This window comes from Procambarus clarkii, chromosome 88, assembly GCF_040958095.1.
Source record: "Procambarus clarkii isolate CNS0578487 chromosome 88, FALCON_Pclarkii_2.0, whole genome shotgun sequence".
Classification (NCBI taxonomy): domain Eukaryota; kingdom Metazoa; phylum Arthropoda; class Malacostraca; order Decapoda; family Cambaridae; genus Procambarus; species Procambarus clarkii.
In genome coordinates this window covers 12,316,665-12,329,056 of record NC_091237.1, presented here as the reverse complement: position 1 = coordinate 12,329,056, position 12,392 = coordinate 12,316,665, and positions in this window count along the sequence as shown.

Sequence of the window (12,392 nt, the reverse complement as noted above, 5' to 3'; positions counted from 1 at the left end):
ATCGGAAATTTACAGCCTTATCTAATTTCTCCAAGCAATTCTGGGCCAAATACACGCTTAGTCTGTCTTCTATCCTCTGGCCAACCCAGTGGCTTCGCGACCCGCAGCTCGCTCCACGTATTGTAAAGTCTTCTTCACTTCCTACTATAGTTTATCTCGTCATCCTCACCCAATCCCTTCTCCTTCCCTTCCTTTTTTGTCTCGTTTCTCTCCATTTCAAAATTCATTCCGTTTTTCCTCGTCTCCCCTTACTCCCTAATTTTCTTCACACCCCATTCCTTCCCCCTCTTCATGATCCTTCTCCAATCAATTCCCCCATTATTACTTTTGTCTTTAGACTCTCTATTTAATATCTCCCCTTCATTTCATTTCCCTTTTGTTTCTTAATATCACCATTATTCTTCCCTCGCCTGCCCCAGAGATAACAGCCTCTCCCCAAAACCCACATCCTCAATCTCCCCTCTCTAACCTCACCAAAGACACTTCATTGCTCACAAACACCTTCCCTTTTCCTTCATTACAGCTACCCCAATGTCTGTCTGTCTTGCTTCCCCTTCCACCTCTCAAAACGACGTAATACCTATCATCCTCTCTCTACACCAGACCCCCCCTTTCCCCCTTTCACTTTATCAAAAGAAAATAGCACTTCCCTTATCACAATACCTCAACCCCACCCCACTTCCCTCCAGCAACACCACACCCCTCTCCAGTCCCCCCCACCACCACACCACGCCCCTCTCCAGTCCCCCCCACCACACCACGCCCCTCTCCAGTCCCCCCCCCCCACACCACGCCCCTCTCCAGTCCCCCCTCCACCACGCCCCTCTCCAGTCCCCCCCCACACCACGCCCCTCTCCATTCCCCCCCACCACACCACGCCCCTCCCCAGTCCCCCCCACCACACCACGCCCCTCTCCAGTACCCCCCCACCACACCACGCCACGCCCCTCTCCAGTCCCCCCTCCACCACGCCCCTCTCCAGTACCCCCCACCACACCACGCCCCTCTCCAGTACCCCCCCCCCACACCACGCCCCTCTCCAGTCCCCCCTCACCACACCACGCCCCTCTCCAGTCCCCCCCACCACACCACGCCCCTCTCCAGTCCCCCCCACCACACCACGCCCCTCTCCAGTCCCCCCCACCACACCACGCCCCTCTCCAGTCCCCCCCACCACACCACGCCCCTCTCCAGTCCCCCCCACCACACCACGCCCCTCTCCAGTACCCCCCCACCACACCACGCCCCTCTCCAGTACCCCCCCCACACCACGCCCCTCTCCAGTCCTCCCCCCACCACACCACGCCCCTCTCCAGTCCCCCCCACCACACCACGCCCCTCTCCAGTACCCCCCACCACCACGCCCCTCTCCAGTCCCCCCCACCACGCCCTCTCTCCAGTCCCCCCCACCACACCCCTCTCCAGTCCCCCCCCCCACCACGCCCTCACCAGTCCCCCCCCCACCACGCCTTCACCAGTCCCCCACCACACCCGTCTCCAGTCCCCCACCACACCGCTCTCCAGTCCCCCCCCCCCCCCACACCCCTCTCCCGTCCCCCCCCCACACCCCTCTCCAGTCCCCCACCACGCCCTCACCAGTCCCCCACCACGCCCTCACCAGTCACCCACCACGCCCTCACACTAACTCACAGCAACACACACTATACCTCTCCAACAATACACGCCCTAAAACAGAACATGCACCAGCTCTACACAGCATTAACCCTGTAGCGTGTAAGCCCTGCAGAGCGTAAACTTTGCACCGCACTAACATGATACCGCAGTCGAGTGCAGATACACTCTTTTCTACTTTTGAGTTTAAGAGGGAAAACTTTGGGTATTATGTTTACTTTCATCAAAATGTATAATTTTTATTAATCCATAAAGTAGGACAGGTTGTGTGTTGTCAGTTGATTGTGCTTGCGGAGGTTGAGTTTCGGCTCTCTGGTCCAACCTCTCAACTGTCAATCAGCTGGTGTTGATTGATTGGTTCCTGACCCAATTGAAAAAAAGGTTCCTGACCCAATTGAAAAAAAGGTTCCTGACCCAATTGAAAAAAAGGTTCCGGACCCAATTGAAAAAAAGGTTCATGAACTAATTGAAAAAAAGGTTCCTGAACCAATTGAAAAAAAGGTTCCTGACCCAATTGAAAAAAAGGTTCCTGAACCAATTGAAAAAAAGGTTCCTGAACCAATTGAAAAAAAGGTTCCTGAACCAATTGAAAAAAAGGTTCCTGAACCAATTGAAAAAAGGTTCCTGAACCAATTGAAAAAAGGTTCCTGAACCAATTGAAAAAAAGGTTCCTGAACCAATTGAAAAAAAGGTTCCTGAACCAATTGAAAAAAAGGTTCCTGAACCAATTGAAAAAAAGGTTCCTGAACCAATTGAAAAAAAGGTTCCTGAACCAATTGAAAAAAAGGTTCCTGAACCAATTGAAAAAAAGGTTCCTGAACCAATTGAAAAAAAGGTTCCTGAACCAATTGAAAAAAAGGTTCCTGAACCAATTGAAAAAAAGGTTCCTGAACCAATTGAAAAAGAGGTTCCTGAACCAATTGAAAAAGAGGTTCCTGAACCAATTGAAAAAAAGGTTCCTGAACCAATTGAAAAAAAGGTTCCTGAACCAATTGAAAAAAGGTTCCTGAACCTCTTGGGCTCTATCATAGTTAAATTTAAAACCGTGTACGGAGTCTGCCTCCACCACATTCCTTTCTAGTGCACTCCAGGTGTGAACTATTCTGACGGTGACAAAAATAAAATCCTTTCAAACGTCACTATAGCCCACTCGGGTACTACATTTCCACCTGTGTCCCCTGATTTGTGATTCCCCCCCCCCCCCCCCCCCCCCCGGTACTAAACATTGGTCCGCGTGCTTGTGCTCGTCAGAGAGAATCAGAATTACTATGATATCAAAAGTAAAGAGGATTTTGTTGACCAGACCACACACTAGAAAGTGAAGAGAAAACGACGTTTCGGTCCGTCCTGGACCATTCTCAAGTCCATTGTGATTAAAGAGGATTAATAATAAAAAGAGGAATAATAATTGGACATTGAAAACCTATTTTCCCACCAACTCGCTCGCACTCAGCCAAGTGAGTGCGAGCGCTCTGAACTCGTAATCTCAGGGTTCGGGTTCGATCCCAGCTGATGGCAGAAACAAAAATGGGTAGAGTTTCTTTCACCCTGATGCTCCTGTTATCTAGCAATAAATAGGTACCTGGGAGTTAGACAGCTGTTACGGGCTGCTTCCTGTGGGTGTGGGAGGTTATATAAAAAAAATTAGTAGTTAGTAACAGTTGATTGATTGACAGTTGAGAGGCGAGCCGATAGCGCAGAGCTCAACCCCCGCAAGCACAACTAGGAGAAAACAACTAGGTGACTACATATTCGTTTGCCTTTTTCGGGGTAGAAGGTAGACACAGTAGTCGCTTCTGTATATATTTATTGACTGAGGTAGCAAGGTATATATCTGCCTAGCCGAGGTCCTTCTACTCTTTGAGTATAACATACACACCAACCCATTCCCCTGAAATGAAAGTGCTTACGTTAAGTATTTGGTCACAAGTACCAATAAGTAGTGATTGACCACCAGTAAACCACTTTATACTACTTATTTATTTAAGAGATTTGAAAAAATAAAGCTGAAAACTGAACTCTTAATATTTCTAGACCTAGTATAGCACACACTATATCAAACACACAATTTTAGACCTAAGATTGCGTATTGACGTAGGATTGGTAGGAGAGGTTAGGGTTAAGTTAGGTTTGGTTTAATATTTATATTGCTATTAAAATATAGTTTTTGGTTTGACCAAATTCAATAGAGCCTTGCAAACATTATTTTATAAAGGATACCTAACAACATATCTTCATCACCAGTAATTATTCTCTAGAACTGGAGGAGTACCTGGACAATATCTTCTAATCTTGAAGTTATCTTGAGATGATTTTGGGGCTTAATGTCCCCCGCGGCCTGGTCCTCGACCAGGCCTCCTCCACCTCCAGGAAGCAGCCCGTAGCAGCTGTCCAAACTCCTAGGTACCTATTTACTGCTAGGTAACAGGGAAATCAGAGTGAAAAAAAACATTTTGCCCATTTGTCTCCGCCTCCACCGGTGATCGAACCCGGAACCTCAGGACTACGAATCCGAAGCGCTGTCCACCCAACTGTCAGGCGCCCTGACAGCTGATATCTACAAGGAAAAATTCCTAGTACTTTATCTAAATAAGAGTGTTCCTTTCTTAATGAAAGGAAGAATTATAAAAATAGGGGGTGCGATAGGTTGTTTTTTGTAAAAAAAAAAATTACTTGTTAAGTAAATTGAACTTACTCACCAAGTGACACCCCTTCCACCTCACCTATCTTAGCCTACCGCAAACGCAATTAAGGACATAATCAATTAGCAACACTACCAGAATAATAAACGGCAAAACTGTAAAAAAATTAGTGCCTAAAAACTCTACAAGAGTCAGTCTGGCCACTAGTCAGACGGCGCCCGGCACTCAGACATAAGTATATTAAGTTATGTGAGTTAATTGCCCAATTGCATGCTTGTATAACCTTGATATATCCCATAAGTCTGTTTGTCGTTACAGGGTGAGGAAATGCCTCATATTTCAGTAAGTTTATTAAATTAATATTGTAGCGACTGAATCTTTTTAAAGTAACCAGACACTCGTGAGGTACACTCCCCTCATGAGCGTCCCTTGTCTCAGAAAAGTCAAGCCAAGCCCAACTGAATCTCTTCATATAAATTGAATATATATCTGTATATAATTGATAATATACATTAAGTTAATAATTGCTTACTTAGTTATCTTTAATTTATAATATAAGTTTATCATATTGAATATAATCTCTTGTACTTAGTTAATAGTACTTAGACCACATTTGAAGTCATTTAATTGCATATTCATATATATCATACTTCTATAATACTAATTGTTATGTTTATTAGTATATAAATATTGGCTGTTATAGTTATGATACTAGGCCGGACTGTGTACATGTTTAGATCCCTGATTTAAACAGAACCAGTGTTCAGTTAGAGAACTGAATTTATTAAATCTTATCATTGTATTAACAATACAAGCTGATGTGTGAAACTTTTCTGCAGGTGGATTGTGGATCTTCAATCAACTTCTCCTTTCATCCTTAGGGACCCCACCTGCCCCTTACAGCCCTATTACTTTCCTATTGACAGTCTGTCAATAGGAAAAGAGGAGCTAGGATTTACGACCCTAGCTAGGGGACTTTAGTTGAATTAATTTTGCATACAGTAATTTGTAATTTAATACAGTACAAGTCCCTAGTAGTTCTCCTTGTATACCTATCCCGACAATTTTTCCCCACAGATGTTTGAAAATCAATAATACTTTAGGTATCAGATAGGATACATTAGGTAACCACGCGTAGGGAATTATAAGTTCAAGGGGAAAGTGGACAATCTGTCCGCCCTCACGCGCGCCATCTAGTGGTGAAGCGGCTAGATAGTGGTGAAGCGGCTAGATAGTGGTGAAGCGGCTAGATAGTGGTGCAGCAACAAGCCAGTCCTAACAACGCTGCCAAGGATGACGCTTGCCCCCCGGTGCAAGCGTCAAGCTTGAGGTTGTTTATATCACTTAGTGAACATAGTGTTTGGCAGTAAAGCAACTTATAAATATATCAATAAAGGCACCTTGTTTAACACTAAGACACACCTGTATATCCGCATCTATCATGCAATTAGAATAAAAGTTAGGTGTAAACAACCAGTGAAGACAAAAAAGCCTTCACTACATGAACAAAAAGCCTCCACTACACCAACAAAAACCTCCACTACACCAACAAAAGCCTCCACTACACCAACAAAAAGCCTCCACTACACCAACAAAAAGCCTCCACTACACCAACAAAAGCCTCCACTACACCAACAAAAGCCTCCCCTACACCAACAAAAGCCTCCCCTACACCAACAAAAGCCTCCACTACACCAACAAAAGCCTCCCCTACACCAACAAAAAGCCTCCCCTACACCAACAAAAGCCTCCCCTACACCAACAAAAGCCTCCACTACACCAACAAAAGCCTCCACTACACCAACAAAAGCCTCCACTACACCAACAAAAGCCTCCCCTACACCAACAAAAGCCTCCACTACACCAACAAAAGCCTCCCCTACACCAACAAAAAGCCTCCACTACACCAACAAAAGCCTCCACTACACCAACAAAAGCCTCCACTACACCAACAAAAGCCTCCCCTACACCAACAAAAGCCTCCACTACACCAACAAAAGCCTCCCCTACACCAACAAAAGCCTCCCCTACACCAACAAAAGCCTCCACTACACCAACAAAAAGCCTCCACTACACCAACAAAAGCCTCCACTACACCAACAAAAGCCTCCACTACACCAACAAAAAGCCTCCACTACACCAACAAAAAGCCTCCCCTACACCAACAAAAGCCTCCCCTACACCAACAAAAGCCTCCACTACACCAACAAAAGCCTCCCCTACACCAACAAAAGCCTCCCCTACACCAACAAAAGCCTCCACTACACCAACAAAAAGCCTCCACTACACCAACAAAAAGCCTCCACTACACCAACAAAAGCCTCCACTACACCAACAAAAGCCTCCACTACACCAACAAAAGCCTCCACTACACCAACAAAAAGCCTCCACTACACCAACAAAAAGCCTCCCCTACACCAACAAAAGCCTCCCCTACACCAACAAAAGCCTCCACTACACCAACAAAAGCCTCCACTACACCAACAAAAGCCTCCACTACACCAACAAAAAGCCTCCCCTACACCAACAAAAGCCTCCCCTACACCAACAAAAGCCTCCACTACACCAACAAAAGCCTCCACTACACCAACAAAAGCTTCCACTACACCAACAAAAAGCCTCCACTACACCAACAAAAGCCTCCACTACACCAACAAAAGCCTCCACTACACCAACAAAAGCCTCCACTACACCAACAAAAGCCTCCACTACACCAACAAAAGCCTCCCCTACACCAACAAAAGCCTCCACTACACCAACAAAAGCCTCCACTACACCAACAAAAGCCTCCCCTACACCAACAAAAGCCTCCACTACACCAACAAAAGCCTCCCCTACACCAACAAAAGCCTCCACTACACCAACAAAAGCCTCCACTACACCAACAAAAGCCTCCCCTACACCAACAAAAGCCTCCCCTACACCAACAAAAGCCTCCCCTACACCAACAAAAGCCTCCCCTACACCAACAAAAGCCTCCCCTACACCAACAAAAGCCTCCACTACACCAACAAAAGCCTCCCCTACACCAACAAAAGCCTCCACTACACCAACCAAAGCCTCCCCTACACCAACAAAAGCCTCCACTACACCAACCAAAGCCTCCACTACACCAACAAAAGCCCCCACTACACCAACAAAAGCCCCCACTACACCAACAAAAGCCTCCACTACACCAACCAAAGCCTCCCCTACACCAACAAAAGCCCCACTACACCAACTAAAGCCTCCACTACACCAACCAAAGCCCCCAATACACCAACAAAAGCCTCCACTACAACAAAAGCCTCCACTACACCAACTAAAGCCTCCACTACACCAACAAAAGCCCCCACTACACCAACTAAAGCCTCCACTACACCAACCAAAGCCTCCACTACACCAACCAAAGCCTCCACTACACCAACAAAAGCCTCCACTACACCAACAAAAGCCTCCACTACACCAACAAAAGCCCCCACTACACCAACAAAAGCCTCCACTACACCAACAAAAGCCTCCACTACACCAACAAAAGCCTCCCCTACACCAACAAAAGCCTCCACTACACCAACAAAAGCCTCCACTACACCAACAAAAGCCTCCCCTACACCAACAAAAGCCTCCCCTACACCAACAAAAGCCCCCACTACACCAACAAAAGCCTCCCCTACACCAACAAAAGCCTCCCCTACACCAACAAAAGCCTCCCCTACACCAACAAAAGCCTCCACTACACCAACAAAAGCCCCCACTACACCAACAAAAGCCTCCCCTACACCAACAAAAGCCTCCACTACACCAACAAAAGCCCCCACTACACCAACAAAAGCCTCCCCTACACCAACAAAAGCCTCCACTACACCAACAAAAGCCCCCACTACACCAACAAAAGCCTCCCCTACACCAACAAAAGCCTCCACTACACCAACAAAAGCCTCCACTACACCAACAAAAGCCTCCACTACACCAACCAAAGCCCTCACTACACCAACAAAAGCCTCCACTACACCAACAAAAGCCCCCACTACACCAACAAAAGCCCCCACTACACCAACAAAAGCCCCCACTACACCAACAAAAGCCTCCCCTACACCAACAAAAGCCCCCACTACACCAACAAAAGCCCCCACTACACCAACAAAAGCCTCCACTACACCAACAAAAGCCTCCACTACACCAACAAAAGCCTCCACTACAACAAAAGCCTCCAGATTACGTCTCCACAAGACTCGGGTCTAAGTATAGCCAGGACTCATTATCAGGGCAGCCCTTTTAATTATTACTGGTATTACTAACCCTGTAAAAAAATAACAAAGTGAGATTAAAATAGTAGCGGTGGCCAGGACGTGGGTCAAGCGCCCAGCTCGAGGTACTTTACTACACAACTTGCAATATAAAGTAAGAGTAATATACTTTAATATTGTTAATTCAGTGATAGATGATAATGAATGATTATTCATTATTAATAATGAATGATTATAAATATACTATTATTTTTTAAATATAGGCTAGGCTATATTTATATAGCTATCAATTTTTTTACCATTGCTTCCTGGATTTAATATACTCTTTATTACAAGATTTTAATGTAGATATTGCTGGCAGGTGAGTGACAGGAGAACTAGTCCTGTCAAGGCCTTCCTCATCCCACACCTTCAAGCAATCACTCACGCACTCCCTCTCCTTTCAAGGAGAGAACATGCACTCCCTTCAACATTATATCGTAGAATGTCCCATACTGAGTGACTTTAGTGCCCCCCCCCCATCCTGGGTTGGGATATGCTGAACTCTGTATATACTCTACGAGTACTGGAACACTTTATGATATACTGGACTTGTACCCAAGATTGACAATGTAATGTATTAGTTATGCAGTGTCTGTGATGTACATAAATGTGTATGTGTACATAAATATGTATAAGTGTATACAGGATATATGTGTAAGCTCGTCACACTTGCATTTCACCTTCGTAAACGCACACTAATGACACTATGTAAATAATACCTCGAACACTGGTTTATGTAGGACAGACGTAAGTGTGTGTATTTATATATGTAGGTTAGATGATCATTTTAAAAGCACTACAATTAACTTCTGTGGTTGATTGGGTCAACAAATCAATGAACTACATATTTAACACACGTTTTAATATTTAATTTAATTAACAAATGTCTAACCCTACCCATGGAGGACTGAAGAAAATGCATATATGCTGCTTAGCATTCTAATGTGTGGCCACGTCTGGGGTAGAAAAAACAAATAATACTCTTCTCTGCCCCCCCCCCCCCGCATCACGCAGCCCGCTCTCCTCTCTGCCCCCCCACTCATCACACAATCCCTCTCCCCTCTACCCCCTCATCACACAATCCCTCTCCCCTCTTCCCCCTCATCACACAATCCCTCTCCCCTCTTCCCCCTCATCACACAATCCCTCTCCCCTCTGCCCCCCTCATCACACAATCCCTCTCCCCTCTGCCCCCTCATCACACAATCCCTCTCCTCTCTGCCCCCCTCATCACACAATCCCTCTCCCCTCTTCCCCCTCATCACACAATCCCTCTCCCCTCTGCCCCCTCATCACACAATCCCTCTCCCCCTCATCACACAATCCCTCTCCCCTCTTCCCCACTCATCACACAATCCCTCTCCCCTCTGCCCCCTCATCACACAATCCCTCTCCCCTCTGCCCCCCTCATCACACAATCCCTCTCCCCTCTGCCCCCCTCATCACACAATCCCTCTCCCCTCTGCCCCCCTCATCACACAATCCCTCTCCCCTCTGCCCCCTCATCGCACAATTCCTCTCCCCTCCCCAACCTCTCTTACTGCCGCAGAATATAACAGGCCATCTTGCGTGTTACTAACCTACTAGAGTAGAACAGGGGTGGAAAATGGACAACAGCACACGGGAGGACTGGAGAGCAGAAGATTGAGTATAATATATTATATGCGAGATACCATTAATTGATATCATGAACCATCAGCAGGGAATTGAAAACGAGGGACATGATAAATAACCTTAAGCCTAGACAACTAAAACTGGAAATATCAGAGTAGCAGAAACGTGGAAGCGGCACAGGAAGAAGGGTTTTCAACTCACAAGGGGTTATCTTAAGATGATTTCGGGGCTTAGCGTCCCCGCGGCCCGGTCCTCGACCAGGCCTCCTTTTTGTTATTCACTCCCCAGGAAGCAGCCCCTAGCAGCTGTAACTCCCAGGTACCTATTTACTGCTAGGTAAACAATCCGGTCTGGAAAACCGGTCAACATCACAAGTGCAACATAATCCCAGACCATCAACCTTCCAATCTTCTTAGTAAACACACACACTCACCTATACACCACCCTTGCCTTACATCCTGGCCGATCCTCCCCCTCTCTCTCATGGTCCTTCTGCCCCCCTATCTTGAGGTTATCTTGAGATGATTTCGGGGCTTTAGTGTTCCCGCGGCCCGGTCCTCGACCAGGCCTCCACCCCCAGGAAGCAGCCCGTGACAGCTGACTAACTCCCAGGTACCTATTTACTGCTAGGTAACAGGGGCATTCAGGGTGAAAGAAACTTTGCCCATTTGTTTCTGCCTCGTGCGGGAATCGAACCCGCGCCACAGAATTAAGAGTCCTGCGCGCTATCCACCAGGCTACGAGGCCCCTAAACCAGAATACTAACCTAACTCCCTTTACATCCATGTAACTTTTAAACAAGTGACCAGCCCCTCTACCCCCACAACTGACAATCCATCCAACACCTCGCAAAGATACTTCATCTGCACCATAAGACATCTATCTGACTGCCATTTCCATGGCCAGCAATGCCCTCCCCTCTAGTCCCCATCACCCACTTCACTGTGTATCAATGCTATCCTCATAGCCTTGCACGTACAACAATTGACACCACCAGTGGAACACCAGTCTAAGGAGAATAAGTTAAAAATAGACCAAAAAATGCTATCTTCAAAGAAATGTACGCAGATGGGGATTACAAAGCCAGAAAACGTCTGAAAAGTTAGTTTAGTTCATTTATTATGCACCCCATACCCATCTTGTGGGCGGTAGTGGAAAGGGTTATAGAGGCACATAATGGGCTCAGGGACTGAACCCCACAGTTCATTTAGCTAAGCAAGTTACAATCTTGATGAGCTAGTTACAAATTTCAAGTCGTCACATCAACAATGAGTTCGAGATCGACCACAGATCCCACAAAGAAAACCTAAATGTAACTGCGCTCAAAAATAAAATTGTCAAGTGTCATAATGAATAGTGTTTTCTCAGGCTGCATGAAGGAGAGAGGCAAGGGGAGGAGGAGGAGGATTGACCCTGCTAATCAGAAAAAACTAACGAGTTCCTAACTAGTGATTCCAGGCTGTGAATGTCAAAGGTACTACATAGCAGGCAAAATGACAACGGAAGGAGTAAATAACATTTTAGTATTGACATACTACAATCCACTAAATGCCAAATACTGAACCAAAAAAAAAACATGGCAACTATTATTGCAACAGAAAAGACAGCTGCCATTGTCAGTAGGAAGGGATCTCGACTATTAATCATGAGGTAATTAATCACTTACCTACAACAAAATACTGAGAAAAACCTCGCCTTAGGGTGCACATAAATAAAAAGCTAAACTACTGAAAGTGGCAAGTATATACTGACAAAGTAAAATGTAATGGAACCACAAAGATGAGAAAAAGTGATGAATGAGGAAGACAAACTGGAAGCCCCATGGTAGTGAGTGACCATTGTGTGCAAACATTTGAATACCTGGTGGAAGTGGGAATAACCTAATCAAAGAAGGGAGCAGAAGGAAAAAAAATATCATACCGATGGACAACTATAAAAACTAGACACTTCTTAATAAAAATTCCATGAGCAGTAGAACACGAAGAGAAGACCGTATTATTAATGGCCTACCTCCTTCCCGAGGTGTCAGGAAGAACTTGACAAGAACCTATGGAACCTATGGTTTAATCAGGGAGCAGAGGGATGATGAACTGGACCAAGAATGAGTACCTCAGGATGAGAAGAAGTGGACAGACAGTTGGATAACCACAGCAAATAAAACAAAAACCCAACCCAAGCTACTGCAGAACCACATCACAAAACCAACAGTAAAGGAACACCTCGTGAAACTGAGGAG